The sequence below is a fragment of the Rattus norvegicus genome, chromosome 16, assembly GCF_021556685.1.
Source record: "Rattus norvegicus strain SHRSP/BbbUtx chromosome 16, alternate assembly SHRSP_T2T, whole genome shotgun sequence".
NCBI classification, from domain to species: domain Eukaryota; kingdom Metazoa; phylum Chordata; class Mammalia; order Rodentia; family Muridae; genus Rattus; species Rattus norvegicus.
The window spans coordinates 62,063,175-62,085,841 of record NC_141549.1 but is presented as its reverse complement, the minus strand read 5'-3'; the positions used below and the strand labels follow the sequence as shown (position 1 = coordinate 62,085,841).

Below are 22,667 nucleotides of genomic sequence, written 5' to 3'. Positions count from 1 at the left end.
AATAATAAACAAAGACAAACAAGCAAATAAACCTTCAAGCATGAGCTTTATGGGTGGAGGTAACCTGTCAACAGAAGCATGGACAAGTCAAAGCTTTCAATCATCACATAAATGAAACACACCCCAGAATAACATCTACTTGTGTACACGTGTACACCACAATATGATTATTTGCACTGTAAGCACATTCCCAAGGAAAACAGTCTCTGCCTAAGAAGAAGGGGATGTGACATAAGACACATGATTCAAATATAAGCATACAAAATTTAAACATTAAAGGGATAGTTTGGCAAGTTTGCTGTTTCCATGTACCATTCACTAAGCTTAATGAAATGTTGTAATTTTGAGTCCTAAAAATACATAGATGACTAATTATATATTAAAGGCATTAGCTCTATGTCCCCTTGTACAAGACCTACAATTCTGGCACTAGATCTTAAAATCTCCCTTTATTGCTTTACATAAAGAAAACAGAAAAATCATACCGAATGCATGATAAAATTACAACACAGAAAATGAGTATTTTATGAACATTATTTATGAAATACTTCTTTAAAAAGATGACTTTTAAACCAGTAGCTGCAGAACTTGCAGTGGAATAAAAACCTTGGAAAACAGATTGTGTTTACTTGCTGCCTAAAGCCAGGCTCTGTGCAAGCTCTGCGTTCTTTGCACACAGACATGAAGATTCCTTTCTTCTACATCTTGTTTTCAAATGTGGAAAATTTACATTACTTCAGCAAAAAAAAATTAATATAAACAATCCTTTAGCTGATAAGATGTTTGAATTTCATTCTGGTATATAAGTAACTACTTGAAGTAAATACTTGAACTAAAGCTAAAATGTCTCACTTCTGACTTTGATACTAAAAACGAGTAACTTGGTATAGAGGTGGAAGCACAGAGCCTCAGAAGCTACTGCTCAGATAGCAACAGGAAGTCACCAAGAGGTAAGTAAATATTTTCTCCAATTTAAAATATTTTCATTTGCTTAACTTGTATAGTTGTAAGAGAACATTTTCTTGTGAATCTTTATGACAGGAGGAAACACCACAGTAATAAGTCTGGGTGTGTGATCATTGTGGACTTGGTGTTCTTTCAATAGAATCAGTGAAGAAAAGTTATATTTCTGCCACTCATAGAATTTATAGTAATTCAATAACCTTAAATTATACCATCATAAACAACTCAAAATGTTACCATAAAATGTTCTTTAACTTTTCCTTTTCCTTAAGAGTATGATGTTATCTCTGTACATGGCAGTGATTCATTGAAATGTAAATCATCTGTCTATTAAATCCTGATAATTTTGTTTATAGTGACACAAAATACAACATTCATTATTTATCAAAGTAATTCCTTAGAATATAAATTAAAATATTTATAAGTATTTCTTCAGCTATAACATGTGTATCTCCACCAGCAAACATGCTTAATAGTAGCTGTTGTCTTTAACAAGAATAAATATTCTTGAGTCATATTAGGACATTGTTTCCCTCTCTCTTCTATGATCTCAATGAACCATATAGTTGGATAATACATGAATGTTAGGATCCTAGATTATTGTTGATAGGTATGTATGTAGATAGATAAATAGATAGATAGATAAATAGATAGATAGATTAGATAGAGAGATAGATAGATAGAGAGATAGATAGATAGATGGATGGATGGATGGATGGATGGACGGACGGATGGACGGACAGTCAGACAGTCAGACAGACAGACAGACAGATAGATGGATAGATAGACAATATTAGCTATTAAATCATTGAAAGGGAGATATTTTCAGCCAGTTTTACCATATAGGGACATTTTCATAAGACATAGAATTTGAGAGGATGTGTATCCTGTGCTAGCCAACTTTTTGTCTGTATCGAGTTCCTGAAATAAGTTAGAAACTGCCATTTTAAAAACAAGGTGTTTAGACCCACAGTTTTGAACCCCTATAACCACAAATATTAACAGTTACAAATAATGTTCCCACAAGATATCTCCAATGGCAAATAACATCAACACGGTAAGAAAATTTTGTTAAGAATAGACTATTAAGGTGACAAAAATATATTTAAGTTGAAGCATGTGAGCAAGATTCTTAGTTTTTTTTTAAATAGATAACTAAATACCAGGGAAAATGAGAATTTCTGGTTTATCATCTATTGTGACTGTTCAGGAAAAAAGAGATTATTAATAAATGCTTCATTTTTCTCTTCATTTTTTAAATAGCATTATGTCTATCAATGTGTTATGTGCCTGTGTGTCTATGCACTCCATTCTTGCTTGGTATAAAGTTAAAAATCATTTTGAGCTGCTATGTGGATGGATGCACCTAGGTCTTCTGGAAAATCCTTCACTGCTCTTAACCATCAAGTCATCTTTCCAGCTTCCTTCATTTCTCGTTCATTGGATAAGAAGAGTAAATTTTACAATTACTTATTTATATTTATATGTCCTGACAACTACATTTTTTTTACTTTACTTCAATTGTCCATAAATCTCATCCCATACATTTTAAAAGATAGGTTTGATCACTGGTTTTAGATAGGGAGGAAAATTTTAAATCATGTAACAAATATTTACCTGTGGTTTTCCTAAATAGTAGTGTGGATTTGTTAATGTCAGTCCCCATGAATCTATGGTCCTCATCAAAATCTAAATCATCAAGAATCATGTTGTATTCATATGAGAGCCATTGGTTACTGAATTTTCCATTATACTGCTATACACTGTTTGACACGTTAGTGTAGGAAAGATCATCACCATAATTTAACTCAGAAAATTCTAAGGGTCATAAACTTTTTGTCAGCTTCTATGGTAGCATACAACACAAAGTTTGATGTAAAATATGGACTTTATCCATGAGTCAATTTTTCCAAAATTTACAAGAAGCTTAAAAATCATTTATGTCACCATTATTGCTTATCACATCAAGTTTACAGGATTAGTCCATTCAGTTAACAATCTTATATTGTCTCTGGCGCCACCCACTTAGAACAGTTCTTATAATTTTAAATAACAAAATGAAAATTGAAGAAGCCTTGTTATAGGTACCCACATGCCTACTAGTCATAAATTCTTCATTCTGTAAATTATTGAAGAGTTCATTGAATCACTTTTTCTTTACTCACCAATAACATCCTTTGAAAAATCCCCACATTATTTTTCAGTAATGGTTTTATTGATCCTTTGATAGCTCAATGCAATATATCTTGATCATTTCTCATCCCTTACTTCTCTCAGATACCACCTATAATTCTCTCTACATTCTCAACTTCATATTCTTTCTTTAAAAATAAACCAACAATATTAAATAAATTGAGTCCAGTTTGTGCTAGCTGAAACTACTTCTGAGCATGCTACCTAACATAGACTGTGGTAGATAGATCCAATAATTATCATCATAATAAGCTATATTACTTGGTTGTGCAATTCATTCTTCTAAACTAAATAATCATGTTTCAATTTTGTAATATCTTTTTGTTTATAAATAAATACCAACATGAAAGTGTACTTACTTTTATTCAAATTCTGAAGATGCTTTTAAACATCCCTTTTGTGGCTTGTTAATGACATTCGCAAGTACAGTTTTGGGGAAACATTTTTATTAATTTTTATCAATTAATATGACTTCATTGTCAATATTTTGAGGGTTTACATAAAATTGAGTAATTCTTTGGCAATAACATGGCAGGATTTATGTTAAACATATGAAAGATATACCATTGGAAATTATATATAGCAATTAAACAAATTGAAATTCATTATATAGCCCCCTTCTCTGAATACTCTTTGTCCATTTAATGCTTAGTAATGTTGCTTAATTCTATCATGGAGAAACCAGTAAGATTTCATTTTTTCTCTTATGAAGGCATATCCCATGTGGCAATATATTTTAGCCCATGAATTTTGCTGTCAGATAAAACTGTAGTCTACTTTTAATAACCACGTAAACCTATTATCTCATGATTGATCTGGCATTCAATTAACCTCTACAATTTTATTAATAAACTGCACTTTAAGTTCCCTGCAATTTCTTCAAGTGGCTGTCTTTTCCAGATATAGAATTTTAAATTTTGCTTTTATTTTTTAAGTGTTTTATGACAAGTCTATTTAGTCTTTTTCAAACTTGCATCATCTTCATTTTAACTATTGGTAAATGTTTAAAATGTATATATTTTATAATATCTCTCTACCTTAAATTGATTTTTTCCAAATACTTAAGAGTATATTCATTCAGTCTATTAAAATTATTACATACCAAATATTGTTAATCTATTCATTCTGTGTAACAAAATTTAAAAAAACTGCCCAAGATCTATAGTTTTCTTCTGGATATCTTAATAGCCATTTTAGTATCAATTGTGTGAGTCTCTAGAGGTTTTTAATGATAGATTCTAACCATTGCAAATGTAGGGTGATAGCCTAAGTGGTTAGTTTATTATCACACTTGATTAATAAATGCTTCAAATTTATATTTTATTTATGTCTGTCACTATTTTGGAAGTAATAATGGCATTTGTAAAATCACTGAATCTTTTCTACTTTTAGGATGAAAACATTTTTAGGAGGTGAAAAATAAAATGTGTCAAAATAGGTATATGCTGTAGTTAATACTTATGGCCTACTTGGTAGGATCTATAATAAATAAAGAGACAAGTAGGTTACATTAAGTGATACGACACATTCTAAAGCTGAGGGCTGTTTTTCAATAGACTGGAAAACTAAAATGAATAATGAGGGAAGAGCAAAATGAACACAAATGTTCTTGTCCCTCAGCTTCCTAATGATAATCCAATGTCAGTAGCTTCTGTTGAGCTCCTAACCACAGTGATAGTCTCAGAAGAACAGACTTTATTCTAGAACGATGAATCAAAACAAACCCTTCTCTGTTTCCAGTGCTCTATCAGGTATGTGAATACAGTTTCAGTTGGATCAGTACAATTAAAATAGATATGACAGAATATCCAGGAATAGGTGATCAGTGGTTGATTCAGAGGCTCATAACTGGTTAAAGTGATGAGAATAAGTGGATTGAGTTATCATTCCCTAGTTTCCACTCTATACCATGTATTGTAATTCTCCCTAGCCTTGGGTCAAGTGAGAGGGACAGAAAAAAATATATAAGAGCCATATATATGAGGGTGGGGCAGAGAGAGTGGAAGAGAGAGCAGGAAACACACATGAAGAAATAATAGTATGAAAGGTAAATGTCTGTAGGGCTGGGGAGACATTGGGAAGAAATGGTGATTGAATATGGTCAAAGTGCATCACGTATTCATAAAATTCTCAAGGAATGAATAATATATTGTATACATGCAGGAAACACTGAATGTTTTAAGGAGGTTTTGTTTTATGTTAACTTGTTTATGTAATGTTAATGGTTAGGCAGAGGATACAATGAATTATTGAGAGTAGAAGGAATGGGAAGGGTAGAAATAGAACAGGGAGGTAGACATGATGTTATTAAATTTTTAAACAGATCTGAGAATATGCAACAGGGTAACTAAATTTTAAATTTTGTAGTAATTGAACAAACACGTTGGCAGTAAACTGATCTTACTTTCATCATAATAATACAAGCTAAATGAGTTCTTCTACATGTATGATTTGTGTTTAGACTGAATGATGGTATAGAAATATTTATCTTGTCTTCATTAGACATGAGCATTTTGACTCTCTGACACATGTCAAGTTCATTTTCTTGGATGTGAGAGTTAGTAGCTGTGAAAGCAGCTGTTACTGAAACTGTCAAGAATTATAACCATAACTCTCCACTTGCTAGAACACAATGCTCTCCTTTCCTTTTTTTTATTTATTTTTTTATTAACTTGAGTATTTCTTATATACATTTCAAGTGTTATTCCCTTTCCCGGTATCCGGGCAAACATCCCCCTCCCCCCTCCCCTTCCTTATGGGTGTTCCCCTCCCAACCCTCCCCCCATTGCCATTGTCTAGTTCACTGGGGATTCAGTCTTAGCAGGACCCAGGGCTTCCCCTTCCACTGGTGCTCTTACTAGGATATTCATTGCTACCTATGACGTCAGAGTCCAGGGTCAGTCCATGTATAGTCTTTGGGTAGTGGCTTAGTCCCTGGAAGCTCTGGTTGCTTGGCATTGTTGTACATATGGGGTCTCGAGCCCCTTCAAGCTCTTCCAGTTCTTTCTCTGATTCCTTCAACGGGGGTCCTATTCTCAGTTCAGTGGTTTGCTGCTGGCATTCGCCTCTGTATTTGCTGTATTCTGGCTGTGTCTCTCAGGAGCGATCTACATCCGGCTCCTGTCGGTCTGCATTTCTTTGCTTCATCCATCTTGTCTAATTGGGTGGCTCTATATGTATGGGCCACATGTGGGGCAGGCTCTGAATGGGTGTTCCTTCAGTCTCTGTTTTAATCTTTGCCTCTCTCTTCCCTGCCAAGGGTATTCTTGTTCCCCTTTTAAAGAAGGAGTGAAGCATTCACATTTTGATCATCCGTCTTGAGTTTCATTTGTTCTAGGCATCTAGGGTAATTCAAGCATTTGGGCTAATAGCCACTTGTCAATGAGTGCATACCATGTATGTCTTTCTGTGATTGGGTTAGCTCACTCAGGATGATATTTTCCAGTTCCAACCATTTGCCTACGAATTTCATAAAGTCGTTGTTTTTGATAGCTGAGTAATATTCCATTGTGTAGATGTACCACATTTTCTGTATCCATTCCTCTGTTGAAGGGCATCTGGGTTCTTTCCAGCTTCTGGCTATAATAAATAAGGCTGCAATGAACATAGTGGAGCACGTGTCTTTTTTATATGTTGGGGCATCTTGTGGGTATATGCCCAAGAGAGGTATAGCTGGATCCTCAGGCAGTTCAATGTCCAATTTTCTGAGGAACCTCCAGACTGATTTCCAGAATGGTTTTACCAGTCTGCAATCCCACCAACAATGGAGGAGTGTTCCTCTTCCTCCACATCCTCGCCAGCATCTGTTGTCCCCTGAGTTTTTGATCTTAGCCATTCTCACTGGTGTGAGGTGAAATCTCAGGGTTGTTTTGATTTGCATTTCCCTTATGACTAAAGATGTTGAACATTTCTTTAGGTGTTTCTCAGCCATTCGGCATTCCTCAGCTGTGAATTCTTTGTTTAGCTCTGAACCCCATTTTTAATAGGGTTATTTGTTTCCCTGCGGTCTAACTTCTTGAGTTCTTTGTATATTTCTAACGTATCTCTAGTCTACCAAATGTGCACAGAATCAGTGGCTGCTATGCTTCATCAGACTGTAGAGAAAACAAAACAAGGCAAAATCATACAAACTAAACCCAGTACACTGGGAAATCCATTGACCAAGGAGGAAGTTCATAGCTCAATATTTGGTTAGCTCTGTGATCCTGGCAACTAATCTTGGACACCACTCATCTGGTACTTTATCAGATAGATTATGTTTTTAATTTTATTTTACAAGAATTAATTTATTTCACCTTATTTATTTATTCTGCCTGTGTTTGTGTACAAGTATATGCATGCTACATATAGCACACATATAGAAGTGAGGTGGAGAACTTAGGACCATCAGTTCTTCCTTTAGGCCCTGTGGAGTCCGAGAATCGAACTCACATCATCAGAATTAACCAGAATGTCAGGCTTGGCAACAAGCAACTTTACCTGAGGAACAATCTTGCCCGTTTGAAGAGGACTTTTTTATTCAAACAGAAGTAAGGAAGTGTTAAATATTTTTTCTGTTAAACGCTTACTTATTCATTATTAAAATAGCACTTAGTTGAGGAAGAATTTCATTAAATAATCAAGTTATTTGCTGCAATTTCAAAATACTGTACATTGAACTAAACACAGTCAGGATAATTAAATACTCATGTCAGTGTTAAAATATGTTCCATTTGTATACATACCATCTTTAAAGTTATTTTTTTAGTCTACCTCTTTCATTCAATTTCATTTACATTCTAAAGAACAAACTATGATAAGAAGTTAGGCCTATCCTATTCTCTATGTGGAAAACTAACTAAATTATCAAAAGCTGAGGTAAGAAATAACAAATCTAACCTTTTACCTCCATGTTAATATCACAATACTGATTCTGCACATGCCAAAGAATTTTATGAGCACTTGCTAAATAAGATAATGTTCAATTTATTCTCATTAAATACCCCAGGATCCATGGGGGAAGAGCTTCATAGATGATAATGGGATATTACATTTGTTTACACTTCTATTTTCAGATATATAAATATAAAGACAGTAAAATTAATCAAGCACTGATTAAATAATAAACAGATTTGGTGGAAACCAGAGATGCATCAAGTAAATTGTTCACTTGGAAATCTTTCTTGGAGATTTCCCAAACAGAAGCCATCCTGCCTTGCACCATCTTTCTTGATACATCGAAATAAAAGGAAACTTGCTATTTATCCTTATTTGCTTCATATAAATTCTACCAGAAGTAACCTCATTCCAGCATAAAATGGCTTCCAGATGGACACGGTCTATAAAATGTGCATTTGCTAAAAAATAAAAGCCATCTTCCTTCAGCATAGAAATGATAAAATTTTATTTGGTAATATGTGTTTATGGCCATGCATATTTTAGAATATAGATTTCAATGTGTCATTAGAGCTTAGGTAAACAACATTTTGAAAACTGCAAACAAACAAAGATGACATAATACGGAATAGAGTACTGATGTTTCCAAGTTGTCATGGTTACTTGCTTGTCAAATTATATTTCTAACTGATGTGCCATAGTTGTCAGTGATAGAACAGCCTAGCAATACTGTGGAAGTCAGCACCCATCTGGGAAAGCCCAAATAAAAATGTCTCAAATGATAGCATATATATAGATCTTGGCAGAAATTTGACATACCACTCTTTGGCAGAACCTAGAATTTCCCAAAATTGATGAAAAATGAAAGTTGGGTTGAATGTGATTTCAACAGCAAAAATAATCAATCCTTCTGCATTTTAGATGATCACTAGCAATTTCTCTTGCTGCATAAGATCTATCTCTCTTGAGTTCATTTTAAAATAAGGTTAACGTCCAAGACTTGTAGAATAAATCTAATGGTTATAAATACATTCTCGCTTGGTTTCAATGGAAAATTTATCATGCTTGCTCTATTTTCTCAAGATATTATGGTAAATTGAAAAAATGAACATGTTTTTAAATATGTGTTGTCAATGAAATGGATTGGATAGAAAACCAAATAACAGAAGGTATGTATGCATTGGTAAATATCTTCAGGAATCATATTTAATTTAATTAAAAATAGAGAAAATAGCTTCCTAATTTTTCAATGTATTCTTTATAAGGTCAGCTTTCTAAACTAAATAGCTAGGGATACAAGATGGAAAAAGTTGGAGAAAGGAAAGGGAACAGAAAAGAATGATGCAATTCTATTTTCAAGAAATTTAAAAACAAATGAATTTAAAAACAAAATATAATGTGTCTATCATATTCAAATACTGTATAGGAATCACAAGCAAAATTCGGTCTGACATTGCAATTTTCCTAGGAGTATTTTCTAAACTGTGCTCTGAAAACTGCATAGTCTCTTTATTTTCTTTGGGATTGTAAATATGGGGAACTGTATTCTCAAAGTTGCAGTATTATCTTTGGTACTGTTGACTGTGAGGATAAACATACAGTAATATTGACATTTATTTATCTCATGTCTTTACATGATAAGCATTCTTTATGCAAGCTTAAAACATTTCACAAGGACACTGAAATAATCTGACACAGGCCTACAACAAGCAGGCAATCCAGATATTCTCTCTGCAGACTGCACAAGAGTTGATCCAACTTTTCTATGAACACTACATAAAATTCCAATTGCTTCATGTGTAACTTTAATTAATAGTAAATCAGTAAAATTTAAGTTTAATAATGAACCCATTAGAAGTAATAACAACAACCAATTAGAAATCTAAATTTTAATGGTACCAGGAAGAATCACAACAAGGACTTCCATTTTTTTTTTTTTTTTTTTAGTTCTTTTTTTCGGAGCTGGGGATCAAACCCAGGGCCTTGCGCTTCCTAGGCAAGAGCTCTACCACTGAGCTAAATCCCTAACCCCTTCCATTTTTAAGTTACTTGAAAATCAGTACAGATCCTTGATCAACTAGGATGTCTGATTTACAAATATATCTGAAGACTAGAACATCCAAGGTTGCGGAAGAACATACAAATTATCTTCTAGATGAAAATGTACTAGTGAAATTTTCATTTTAAAACCAAGTTCATTGCATTTATTTAATTTGCATGTGTTTGTGTGTGCGTGTGTGTGTGCGTGCGTGCTTGCGTATGTGTGAATGTACCCATTTGCTTATGGTTTGCTCATTCCACAACATAAGTGTTGAAGTCAGAGAACAACTTTTACATGTTTTTTCTCTCCAGATACCATATGGATCACAGGGATTGAAATCAAGCCTTTAGGTTGAGTGGCAAGTATCTTTAGCTGTTGATTCACTACTAAATTTTAAAATAGAAAAAAAAAAAAAGGATTGGCTAGAGAGATATCTCAGAACTTTTTTTTTTCTTTTCTTTTTTTTTTTTTTTTTATTAACTTGAGATTTCTTATATACATTTCAAGTGTTATTCCCTTTCCCGGTTTCCGGGCAAACATCCCCCTCCCCCCTCCCCTTCCTTATGGGTGTTCCCCTCCCCACCCTCTCCCCATTGCCGCCCTCCCCCCATAGTCTAGTTCACTGGGGGTTCAGTCTTAGCAGGACCCAGGGCTTCCCCTTCCACTGGTGCTCTTACTAGGATATTCATTGCTACCTATGAGGTCAGAGTCCAGGGTCAGTCCATGTATAGTCTTTGGGTAGTGGCTTAGTCCCTGGAAGCTCTGGTTGGTTGGCATTGTTGTTCATATAGGGTCTTGAGCCCCTTCAAGCTCTTCCAGTTCTTTCTCTGATTCCTTCAACGGGGGTCCTATTCTCAGTTCAGTGGTTTGCTGCTGGCATTCGCCCATGTATTTGCTGTATTCTGGCTGTGTCTCTCAGGAGCGATCTACATCCGGCTCCTGTCAGTCTGCACTTCTTTGCTTCATCCATCTTGTCTAATTGGGTGGCTCTATATGTATGGGCCACATGTGGGGCAGGCTCTGAATGGGTGTTCCTTCAGTCTCTGTTTTAATCTTTGCCTCTCCCTTCCCTGCCAAGGGTATTCTTTTTCCTCATTTAAAGAAGGAGTGAAGCATTCACATTTTGATCATCCGTCTTGAGTTTCGTTTGTTCTAGGGATCTAGGGTAATTCAAGCATTTGGGCTAATAGCCACTTGTCAATGAGTGCATACCATGTATGTCTTTCTGTGATTGGGTTAACTCACTCAGGATGATATTTTCCAGTTCCAACCATTTGCCTACGAATTTCATAAAGTCGTTGTTTTTGATAGCTGAGTAATATTCCATTGTGTAGATGTACCACATTTTCTGTATCCATTCCTCTGTTGAAGGGCATCTGGGTTCTTTCCAGTTTCTGGCTATTATAAATAAGGCTGCGATGAACATAGTGGAGCACGTGTCTCTTTTATATGTTGAGGCATCTTTTGGGTATATGCCCAAGAGAGGTATAGCTGGATCCTCAGGCAGTTCAATGTCCAATTTTCTGAGGAACCTCCAGACTGATTTCCAGAATGGTTTTACCAGTCTGCAATCCCACCAACAATGGAGGAGTGTTCCTCTTCCTCCACATCCTCGCCAGCATCTGCTGTCACCTGAGTTTTTAATCTTAGCCAATCGCACTGGTGTGAGGTGAAATCTCAGGGTTGTTTTGATTTGCATTTCCCTTATGACTAAAGATGTTGAACATTTCTTTAGGTGTTTCTCAGCCATTCGGCATTCCTCAGCTGTGAATTCTTTGTTTAGCTCTGAACCCCATTTTTTAATAGGGTTATTTGTTTCCCTGCGGTCTAACTTCTTGAGTTCTTTGTATATTTTGGATATAAGGCCTCTATCTGTTGTAGGATTGGTAAAGATCTTTTCCCAATCTGTTGGTTGCCGTTTTGTCCTAACCACAGTGTCCTTTGCCTTACAGAAGCTTTGCAGTTTTATGAGATCCCATTTGTCGATTCTTGATCTTAGAGCATAAGCCATTGGTGTTTTGTTCAGGAACTTTTAAAGGCATCAAAAACTCTTCCTAAGAAGCTAGGTTCAATGCCTAGAACTCACTAGGCTTCTCACAACAGTACAAGGTCAAACAATGTCCTCTTCAGGTCTCTGGAGGAGCTGTATGCATGTGGTATATAGACATACACATAAACAACATGCCTATACATCCAGACTAATGTTATAAAATTATAAAAAGGATAAAGGGAGGATCACTCCTGAAGTATTTTTAAAAAGGAATAGATGTTTACTAATATGTTTATCATTTGATCATTTGTTTTTTTTCTTTTTAAATTTTATTCTATTTTTTACTTGTGTGTGTGTGTGTGTGTGTGTGTGTGTGTGTGTGTGTGTGTGTTTCTGAGGACTGAATCTGTGACATCGTATATGTCAGGCAAATACTCTAAGACTCAACTTAGTGTTAATTTTGGAACAATTTTTCATGGAACATAAAATGTGTTTTAAAATATAATGTAGACTACAACCAACCCAAAATGTGTGTTCACATTGTATCATGCATGTGCACTATTGATTTGATTGTGTAAGATGAATTAACAGAAGTTATAGACAAAGGCAAACAATAAGAGAGCATCAGGAACATCATTGCTTCCTCTTCTTTGCCCTTTCTTTATCCTTTACAATAGAAAATATGCTTCCTTACAATTAGCCTATCCTGTGTCCATGCCTCTGGTGACATCTGAATGATCTAATGCTGGAAGAAAGCTACTAGATAACTCAGTGAAGAAATGGAGGCTATTTTTCAAACATTGATTGGAAGAAGGCAAGACACTGTAAAACAAGACCTATGGTGATGTATATTGAGCGTTAGTTTTAGTCACAGTACGTACATTATAAGAACAATACCTAACTGGATGGTAATTTGAAATCTAAATGAGGAAATCTTACATTACTAGGACATTAATAACAATTAGAGAACACTCATTCAATTACATTCTAACTGTCTTAATAAATGAATAGGTAAAAACTAGGGGAATATGGATTTCCCACGAACATGAGTTATGCCTCTATACACTTACAGAAGACATATTTCTCTCTGTGCACACAGGGGAACTGTTTTGGCAACTGCTATGTAACATGCACTTCAGAAATCTTCACATATAGAGGAATTTCCTGCCTGGAACAGCCTCTCTCTGATTCTCTGAGGTCGAGCACATAGGCCTTTATAATCGCAAGGCTCCCGGATAAGAGGTATCATTCAAACTAAACACGATAAATACTTGCTACATCTTATTGGTGTTTCATGCTCCAGTAGCAAAGGGTCCTGCTCAGCCCTAAAGCTCCTTCCCATTTATGCTATTGCTTTTCCTACATCTGTTTCTTAAAAGCCTACAAAAAGTATGATCATCTCCCATATTTTTAAAAGGTTTCACACGTCTACTGAAAGAGCACAATACCAGGACACCTGCAAGTGTGGCATCAGGCTTCTTCTGAAAATTACAATCTCTTTGCGCATGTGTATCAATTACTGCAGCAAATTAACTTGAAAATCTTTGTACTCTCTAAAAAACAAAACTGCTGACCTATGGTTCCAATTGAATTCATGATGGCTTTAATGTTTGTAGCAAATTTACAAAGAAATTATGTTTGAAAAAGCATCTATATTTTAACCCTTACATTATAAAATAAAACAAGATATGTTGATAAACATACAGACGCTTAGTATAAGGTAGCTGAAACCTGCTTACTTATACAGATGAGAATCATACTTGCATATAAAACATATATTTCAAAAATTGGTTTTAAAAACATGGAGATATTCTTATATAAATAATTGACCAAATATTTACTTTTTTTGTTCAGTGACTACTACTTTAGGATCATAAATGTGCATAGACAGAAAAGCAAAGAGGCCATTCAAGCACAACACACAGATCTTGAAAAGACAATAGTTATGAGTCTTTCATTTATAAAAGTTTATTTATGTTGAATGGAGGATAGATTTCCTCCAGGCTATAATTAATTTGAAAATAGAGGCAGAGATATTTTAAAATACGATATCTAATAATGCCTAAGATTTGGGTAAATCATTGTATTATTTATTTCTTTTCTTTTTTTTTTCTTATATTGGATTTTTTTATTCTCCTGGGCATATACCCAAAAGATGCCCCAACATATTACAAAGCTCCAATATGTTCATAGCAACTTTATTTATAATAGCCAGGGCTGGAAATAACCCAGATGCCCTTCAACAGAGGAATGGCTACAGAAAATGTGGTACATCTACACAATGGAGTACTACTCAGTTATCAAAATAATGACTTCATGAAATTCATAGTCAAATGGATTGTACTTGAAAATGTATTATATTTTTCATATCCAATAGTGACTAAACATGTGAGTGAATCATACCTGTCATCCGAAACTGTTCCGTTTCAGAAGCCCGTCTTCCCATGTGCACTTACATATCAACACATTCATCTTTAAGCAAAAACAAATGTGTGATATGGTCTCAAACATTTAAGAAATATTTGACATTTGCATGTCTGTTTTATTGGACAGAGTAGAAAAGTCCTTCACACATATGTAGCATTGACCTCCATTAATGACTACATGAGTTTATCTAGTATATATAACTGAATCATGAATAAATTCTAAGGAACAATTGATGGACAACTCTCTGTTAGGGTTTGGTTTTAATGTTTTGAATTAATATGGCTCTCAATAATGAAAATCTGTATGTTCAAATGCTGAAGGTCTTTGTTCTCGATTGCCTTTTGAGAGCCAACAGCCAAAGGCTGGGCAAGCAGACTGAGGCAGGACCTTTAGATTTATGAGGGCTAAAACATGGAAGAAAAGAAGGCCAAGATTTCCATGACAGGAAAGAAGAAATTCCAGACTTAAATGCCTGTGTGAATCAGGAAACGTTGCCACATGGGCACTTCCCCAATTACGTTTGGAGGAAAAAAGGTAAAATATAGATTTTTAAAAGATGTAAACTCAGAAGTACCAGAGAGGAGTGTTTGTTAGCAGCAGATAGAAATAGAAGTGCCCGGACTTTGAGCTAGTTGAGACATATAAAATTGCTGGTGTGTGTGTGTGTGTGTGTGTGTGTGTGTGTGTGTGTGTGTGTGTGTGTGTGTGTCTTTCATTTGCAAATGCAGAGGGCTCTGGCAAATGGCTGAGAGCATGACCCATCTAGAACACAAAGCAATTTAGCTAAACTCACCACTACATCTTTCTCTCTCTCTCTCTCTCTCTCTCTCTCTCTCTCTCTCAGACACCTCAGACACACACACACTCACACACACACACACATGAGAGAGAGAGAGAGAGAGACTTTTAGTTTCTCAACTAAGAATTCACAACTAGATTTACATACAAAAGTTTTTTTCTATGTCAGGTTAAAACACAGTCTCCCTCACAATATGACTTTTGGCTTAGCAATAAAATTTGGGAGTAGTCACTGCTACTTAAATAGATTGTTTGGCTACATCAAGCTCATTAGAGAAAATGTGCCCTGGTTTAATCAGCTGATCAAGCTATTAGCTAAACAGCATACACATTGCCAAGCAAATCTCTCACTGTCTCATTCATCACTCATAATTTATCAGCTTCAGTAAGGCAAGAGGGCTAACTGCCATTTGGTGACTGTGATCAATTTTACATAATGCCCTGAAGGCAATAATAATGAAAAGTGGGGGGAAAGGGAAAGTTCTGATAACGAAAAGAGATAGCCTATTTAAACATGCAAGAATTACTTGGTGACATGGGATTATTTCCTTACTCTTATTATAACTCTAACCAAGTAAAAGGAAAATCTATTGACGGATCATGAATGTCAAAAAGCAGTCCTAAACCCAAGATTTTGTTTTAAATAAAATTTAATCAATAAAAGAACTGGGCCAGAGCAGCTATTCCAAAGACCTGTATTTATGACTCTGAAATGGGGTTATTTATTTGAAATGTTAGTTTCTAATTTCAGTAGATATCTTCCAGTTGTGTATTGACTCAAAGAAAATTCTTCGCTTTATACATTGAGCATCCTAATGCAGACTGTGTCAGCTCCAAACCATGTGTTAATAGTCCACCCCCATTGCATCTTATTTCCATATAGTCATGCTTCCAAGAATCTCTCAGTGGGGCTAGAAAAGTAAAGTAAAGGTCAGTTATTCATGGGCATTGGCTGATGTATACGAGTTTTGACTGCATTTGAAAAGAACAAAAGTAATTTTTTTCTTTCTACCTGGTGCCATCTGTACCTTAAATTGCATATTAAATTAATTGGGGAATGTTGTGGGTTCTCCTGATGTTCTTTGAATTCTGATGTTAATTATGCTTCTTCAAGAGTGATTGCCCCTGATAAGTATTTGATCACAAGTCAGGTGATCTCATGTGAACCTTCTCTCTATTTTAACCGGTCCAGATGATTAGCGCTTGTGCTTGGGCAGTGGAGGGGAAAGGTGTGGTGGGAGGTCTTTGAGATTGGGGGCAGGCAGAGAAAGGAGAAGCAGAAGGGAAGGAAGAGGACAAAAGAGGAGGAAGCCATGATGGAGCAGAATCATGTGACCAGGAGTAGTCACAAGGTACAAAACATCTTATACCTGGAGAATAAGTTAGTGTAGTGCAAGATCTGCCTGATCCTGGCACATAGCTTATACACATAATAACTAGATTGTGGGTTTTATGCGGGCTTCTTGGGGTTGGAAATTCCAGCAACAGGGGAGTGAACGTAACATAATGTAATTCATAACATCTGGCTGATTTTGACATTTCATTACCGTTATTTTCTTCAAGACAGTAGGGTAATTATATGATACTTGATATTATTTCAATAAGGTATAAGTATATCCATGTAATGAACCTTAAAAGTTGTCATCTTGAAAACCAAATACATACTAGAGTCAAAGATTTTATTAAAACTGATTGCTTAATTTTATCCTTGAGATACAGATAATTGCTATGGGTTCTTAGGAGGCAAATTGTTTAAGAGCCTATGTCTCTTCCTTCAACTTTACTGTCCTGACTTCTCTAAGGGGGAATATTGATGATTAAACTACCTGCCTGAGAGGTAATATCAGCAGGAATCAGGATCACCGTGGTCACAACTGTTGGCTTTGTCTTACTAGTTCAAAGAACAAGGTCTCCCAGTTTTAGGTGGTAGAAGTTAAGAACATCTTTCCCTTAAGCTATAATGAATGGCTTACACATATGTTTTTAAATATTGACAGTATCCCAGGGCATCATTTAAAATGTAACATTAGCATTTTTTCTCACAAATGAGTCCATCCTAAAAGTCTCAGAAACTTCCAATCAGAGGAGTCATTATACTCATTAGAAATGGGGAATCTTCATCTGAAGTTTTGGAATATTTGATCAGTGATTAAAATAAATAATACAGACCATTCCATAAAAGGAAGCAAGTTGATGAAACATTTTTAAAAGCTGTGTTTTAGTTTCACCATACACGTATTTAAACTCTGACTTTCAAAAATGATAATTTTAGTTCTTATTATATTTTGGAGAAGGCTTCATTGATGTTCAGGAGGGAATAGAAGCCACAAGACCACAACTGGAGTTCTGGCCACATCTGGTGCTATAGTTTTGAAGAAGCATAAAAAGACTTCATGATATTAAAATAAATCAATAGAAGGGATATGAGAAGGTTTGGAAGTTAAAAGGAAAGTAGATGATGTAATTATATTATAATCTTAAAATATAAAAGAGTAAAAATATAGGTATATCCACCTTGAGAATATTACATCAGGATTTCTCTGCGTATCTGTGGAAATCAGAGCTGACCAGCATACACTGCCTGTTTGGTGCCAAATAATAGTTAGAAAATCTTATGAAAACATTTTAACAACTGTGACTTCATACACAGATCTGATTAGTCAATCTGGAAGCAGCATATGCTTTCGTTCATAGCACAGACCTTAAGGGAAGACAGGCATTCAAAACTATGCTATATCTGAGATCTAAGGTATTATTTGGTATTATATATGGTGTTAAGAATAATTATGAATCATATCTGTATTAAATTATTTCATGACTTAATGAATTATTATTTAAAGGACATATAAAGAGATTTCCCCATTTATAATACTTCTGGTTGTCAAATTAAATTACCCCAGATGACAATATAACCCATGCTATGCCTTCTTTCCATCCTGGAGAAAGCATAAAAGATGAACCTGAACTGCTTTTGGTGGATTACATATATGTTCAATAGTGAATGAACTAAGCAATCTGATACTGATTGATTTGTAGCCTATGAATGTGTAGAACTGGTTTTTCTCTCTGTTGAATAGCTTTCTAGTTAGACATATAAGAGCATCAGAACATCACCATTACCCAAATTGAAGTGGCATTATAGGACACAAAAGTGCAGCTGATGATTCATGGATCATATGATACCAAAGAAGTCATTTCACACATCACTTTTGATAATAAAAATAAATCTTGGCAAGCCTGTTCAAATAACTACTATATGGTAGATTCTGAAACAACCCAAAATCTGTGTGTAAAGGAGGAAAACATTCAGTAGAAATGGTGTGGTGAACAGCCTGAAAGTCGGCTGACGTCCTTCCATTTATTTAAAGAATAATTCATGTAAAGAGCAACCCAAAGAGACCTCATAAGTCTAGAAGAAGGTTAATGACAGGCTTAAGGAGGCTCTAGACCAAGAAATAATATGGGTAAGTTTCTCAACATCTTTGACTAGAGACCCAGTGAAGGCAGATAAGAAACGAGTGAACAATAGTGATAAAAACTGTATGGTATCGGTACAGAGACAGACAGACAGACCAATTGAAGACCCAAAAATGAACCCACACACCTGTATCCACTTGATCTTTGAAAAAGGATCTAAAACCATCCAATGGAAGAAAGATAGCATTTTCACAAATGGTGCTGGTTCAACTGGAGGTCAGCATGTAGAAGAATGCAAATCGATCCATGCTTATCACCATGTACAAAGCTTAAGACCAAGTGGATCAATGACCTCCACATCAAACCAGATACACTCAAACTAATAGAAGAAAAAGTGGGGAAAAGTCTTGAACACATGGGCACTGGGGAAAATTTCCTGAACAAAACACCAATGGCTCATGCTCTAAGATCAAGAACCGACAAATGGGACCTCATAAAACTGCAAAGCTTCTGTAAAGCAAAAGACACTGTCATTAGGACAAAATGACAACCAACAGATTGGGAAAAGATCTTTACCAATCCTACATCTGATACAGGGCTCATATCCAAAATATACAAACAACTCAAGAAGTTAGACTCCAGAGAGTCAAATAACCCTATTAAAAATGGGGTACAGAGCTAAACAAAACATTCCCAGCTGAGGATTATCGAATGGCCAAAAGGCACCTAAAGAAATGTTCAACATCCTTAGTCATCGGTAAATGAAAATCAAAACAGCCCTGAGATTCCACGTCACACCAGTCAGAATGGCTAAGCTAAAAACCTCAGGTGACAGCAGATGCTGGTGAGGATGTAGAGAAAGACTCCTCTATTGTTGGTGGGATTGCAAACTGTTACAAACACTCTGAAAATCAGTTTGGGGGCTGGAGAGATGGCTCAGTGGTTTATAGCACTGACTGCTCTTCCTGAGGTCCTGAGTTCAATTCCCAGCAACCACATAGTGGCTCACAACCATCTGTAATGTGATCTGATGTCCTCTTCTGGTGTCTGAAGACAGCTAGAGTGTACTTATATATAATAAATAAATCTTTAAAAAAAAAAAGAAAATCAGTTTGGAGGTTCCTCAGAAAATAGGACCTTCCACTACCTGAGGATCCAGCTATACCTCTCCTGGGCATATACCCAAAAGATGCTCCAACATACAATAGACACATGCTCCACTATGTTCGTAGCAGCCTTATTTATAAGAGCCAGAAGCTGGAAAGAACCCAGATGCCCTTCAACAGAGAAATGGATACAGAAAACATGGTACATCTACACAATGGAATACTACCCAGCTATCAAAAACAATGACTTTATGAAATTCATAGGCAAATGGATGGAATTAGAAAATATCATCCTGAGTAAGGTAACTCAATCACAGAAAAACACACTTGGTATGCACTCATTGATAAGAGAATATTAGCTAAAAAGCTCAAATTACCCAAGATGCAATCCAGAGACCACAGGAAGTTCAAGAAGAAGGATGACCAAAATGTGGATGTTCCCATTCCTTTTTAAAAGGGGAAAAATATCCATAGGAGGGGATATGGAAGCAAAGTTTAGAGCAGCGACTCAAGGAATGGTCATTCAGAGCCTGCCCCACATGGAGACCATAGATTGATGAAGCTAAAAAATGCATGCTGAAAGGGACCGGATATAGATCTCTCCTGAGAGACACATCCAGAGCATGTCCAATACAGAGATCAATGCTAGCAGCAAACCACCGAACTGAGAACAGTACCGCCTTTGGGGGAATTAGAGGAAGTATTGAGAGAGTTGAAGGAGCTTGCAACCCCATAAAAACGCAATGACAACCAACCAGAGCTTCCAAGGACCTAACCACCATCGAAAGTCTATACATGGACTGATCCAGGACTCCAACTGCTTATGTAGCAGGGAATAGCCTTGTTGGAGCAACAACTGAAGGGGAAGCCCTTGGTCTTGTCAAGGTTGGAACCCAGTGCAGGGGAATATGGGGCGCACAATAAGGGGGATGTATAGGGGGAATACCCGTATGGGCGAGGGGAGGGGAGGGAATGGGGGCTCATGGTCAGGAAACTGGGAAGGGGAATAAGATTTGTAATGTAAGTAAAGAAATATATCTAATAAAAAATATAAAAAAGAGAAGAGAATGAACTTAGAAATAACATACTCACCCTTAGCGAACAGAAAAAGATGAATAGAATCAGATTTACACAGTTTAAGAAGTTAACATCTTAAGAGTATGCCTGGCACACAGCCCTCATAGCCCCACAAGAGAGGGTCTCTTTCAGATCAGAGATAATCTACGTGCAGAGGACTTTCTGAATTAATAAGATGGAGAGCTCTTTAAGAGAAGTCAGACAGCTGATAAGCACAACTGTCTCAAAGTCCTTTGGTCTGAGACAATTTCTCCATTGGGAAACAGGGAAGTAACAGCTACACAAAGAAAAACTTTGAAGAATAAATAAAATGCTCATATTATGATGTAAACAAATACCAGTCACGTGTTTTCTCATTCTCCCGTTTCCCATGTGTCAAAGGCAGATCTTTCCAATAAGCATTTGATTCCAGTACCAACAACTTACCGTCAAAGTGCACTATCTAGTCACACCATCAAAGTGCAGACAAAGCAGCCAGGATTTGTTTCCAAATGAATTTCAACAGTCTATGACATCACTTTAGGTACTAAGTGATGAAACAGAGCTAGTAACCTAGTCAACCAACCAAGTAAATTCTGTTCAAAGGACTTTCTATTTAGCTTTAGTTGTTATTTGAGATTTACCAGTTAATAAGTAATTATTTGTAGCATTTCTGTATTCTTTGTTCAAGTAATGCCAATCCTTAAATATTAGAGGACAAACAGATCAAAAGAAATAACCCATTAGATTATAAATTCAAGTATGGGGGACAGAGAGATGGATCAATAGTAAAGAATACTTGCTTCTCCTGCCTGCGACATGATAGCTCACAACACTCGATTAACCCAGTTTCAGGGAACCTAATGTCTTCTTCTGGCCTAGCAAGCACGAGGTAAGCAAGTGGGGCACAGATGTATGTGCGCACAAAGCGCCCATACACAACATAATAAACCGAAGTGAAAACAACAGAGTGTATATTTTTCATACCCTAAGCAATATCAATCCGTGAAACTATGCATTATGGAAAACTAAGTAATTGTGAAATTTCTGATGACTCAGGAAAATTCAAATCAGTATTTCATCATTTCACCACCGTTGCATTTATTTTCCTTAATAAAGATCAAGTTGATGAAACTTGGAGTCTAGCCAAGTGGTACTTAATCCCTGCTGTGAGTGCTTAACTTCAAATACCCCTTAGTCAGCCTTTGCCCTTCAGGGACCAGCTGTATAAGAAATGAATCATTAGCCTCTCGAGAAATGCCAAGAGTGCAAAGAAACCACTTAGAACTGTTGTTTGTGGCAAAGTAGTTACTGGGGTATGCCATTTAGATCTCACTCACTGGGTTTCAGAAAATATACTTCACATGAATGGATTAAATACAGTTATTCAGAAATCATACCCACTTATTTAAAACAGCCCATATCCCATTAAATGTGTTTTCCAAACAGTATGTACAAAACCAATATAATTTGAAAACACAGCACAAAAAATCAAATGTAAGCTTTAAGGAACCATAATTAAATGCCATGTGTCCCCAAACATGATAATTAGAACTTGGTTTCCACAATCTAAAATTACAAACATATTAAAGAGTAGATCCATTAGATTTATTTTACTTGAACCTAGGGAAAGTCAAAATAGAATATACACTTCTTGTTTTATAAATAACAAAATATTTTATATAGTCATGAAACAATACCTCAAAAGCAACAAACATGCTAAATATGGAAAACAAAACAAAACAAAAATGTGAAAAATCACCCTGAAAACAAGTGAACTAAGGACGCAGTTGCCACAATT

The 22,667-nt window shown here is 35.8% G+C and overlaps 2 protein-coding genes and 1 long non-coding RNA gene across 3 annotated transcripts in view; all 3 read right to left on the bottom strand.

Annotated features, from left to right (window-relative positions):
- The window catches only part of Erich1 (glutamate-rich 1), a gene marked incomplete at its 5' end in the record, with an annotated part of 52,793,804 nt that overhangs the window by 21,578,522 nt on the left and 31,192,615 nt on the right, over window positions 1-22,667 (bottom strand).
- Sgcz (sarcoglycan zeta) overlaps window positions 1-22,667 on the bottom strand; it is a 1,078,171-nt gene that overhangs the window by 737,402 nt on the left and 318,102 nt on the right. The window lies entirely within an intron of this gene.
- LOC120097544 (uncharacterized) lies at window positions 15,967-21,397 on the bottom strand. Of its 2 annotated transcripts, XR_015639935.1 has the most exons (3): window positions 21,314-21,397; window positions 17,802-17,868; window positions 15,967-16,198 (listed from the first exon to the last, which is right to left on the bottom strand). It is a non-coding gene; the product is annotated as an uncharacterized LOC120097544 (long non-coding RNA). The 2 variants fall into 2 exon arrangements; XR_015639936.1 differs by lacking the exon at window positions 17,802-17,868 and having other exon boundaries at window positions 21,314-21,385.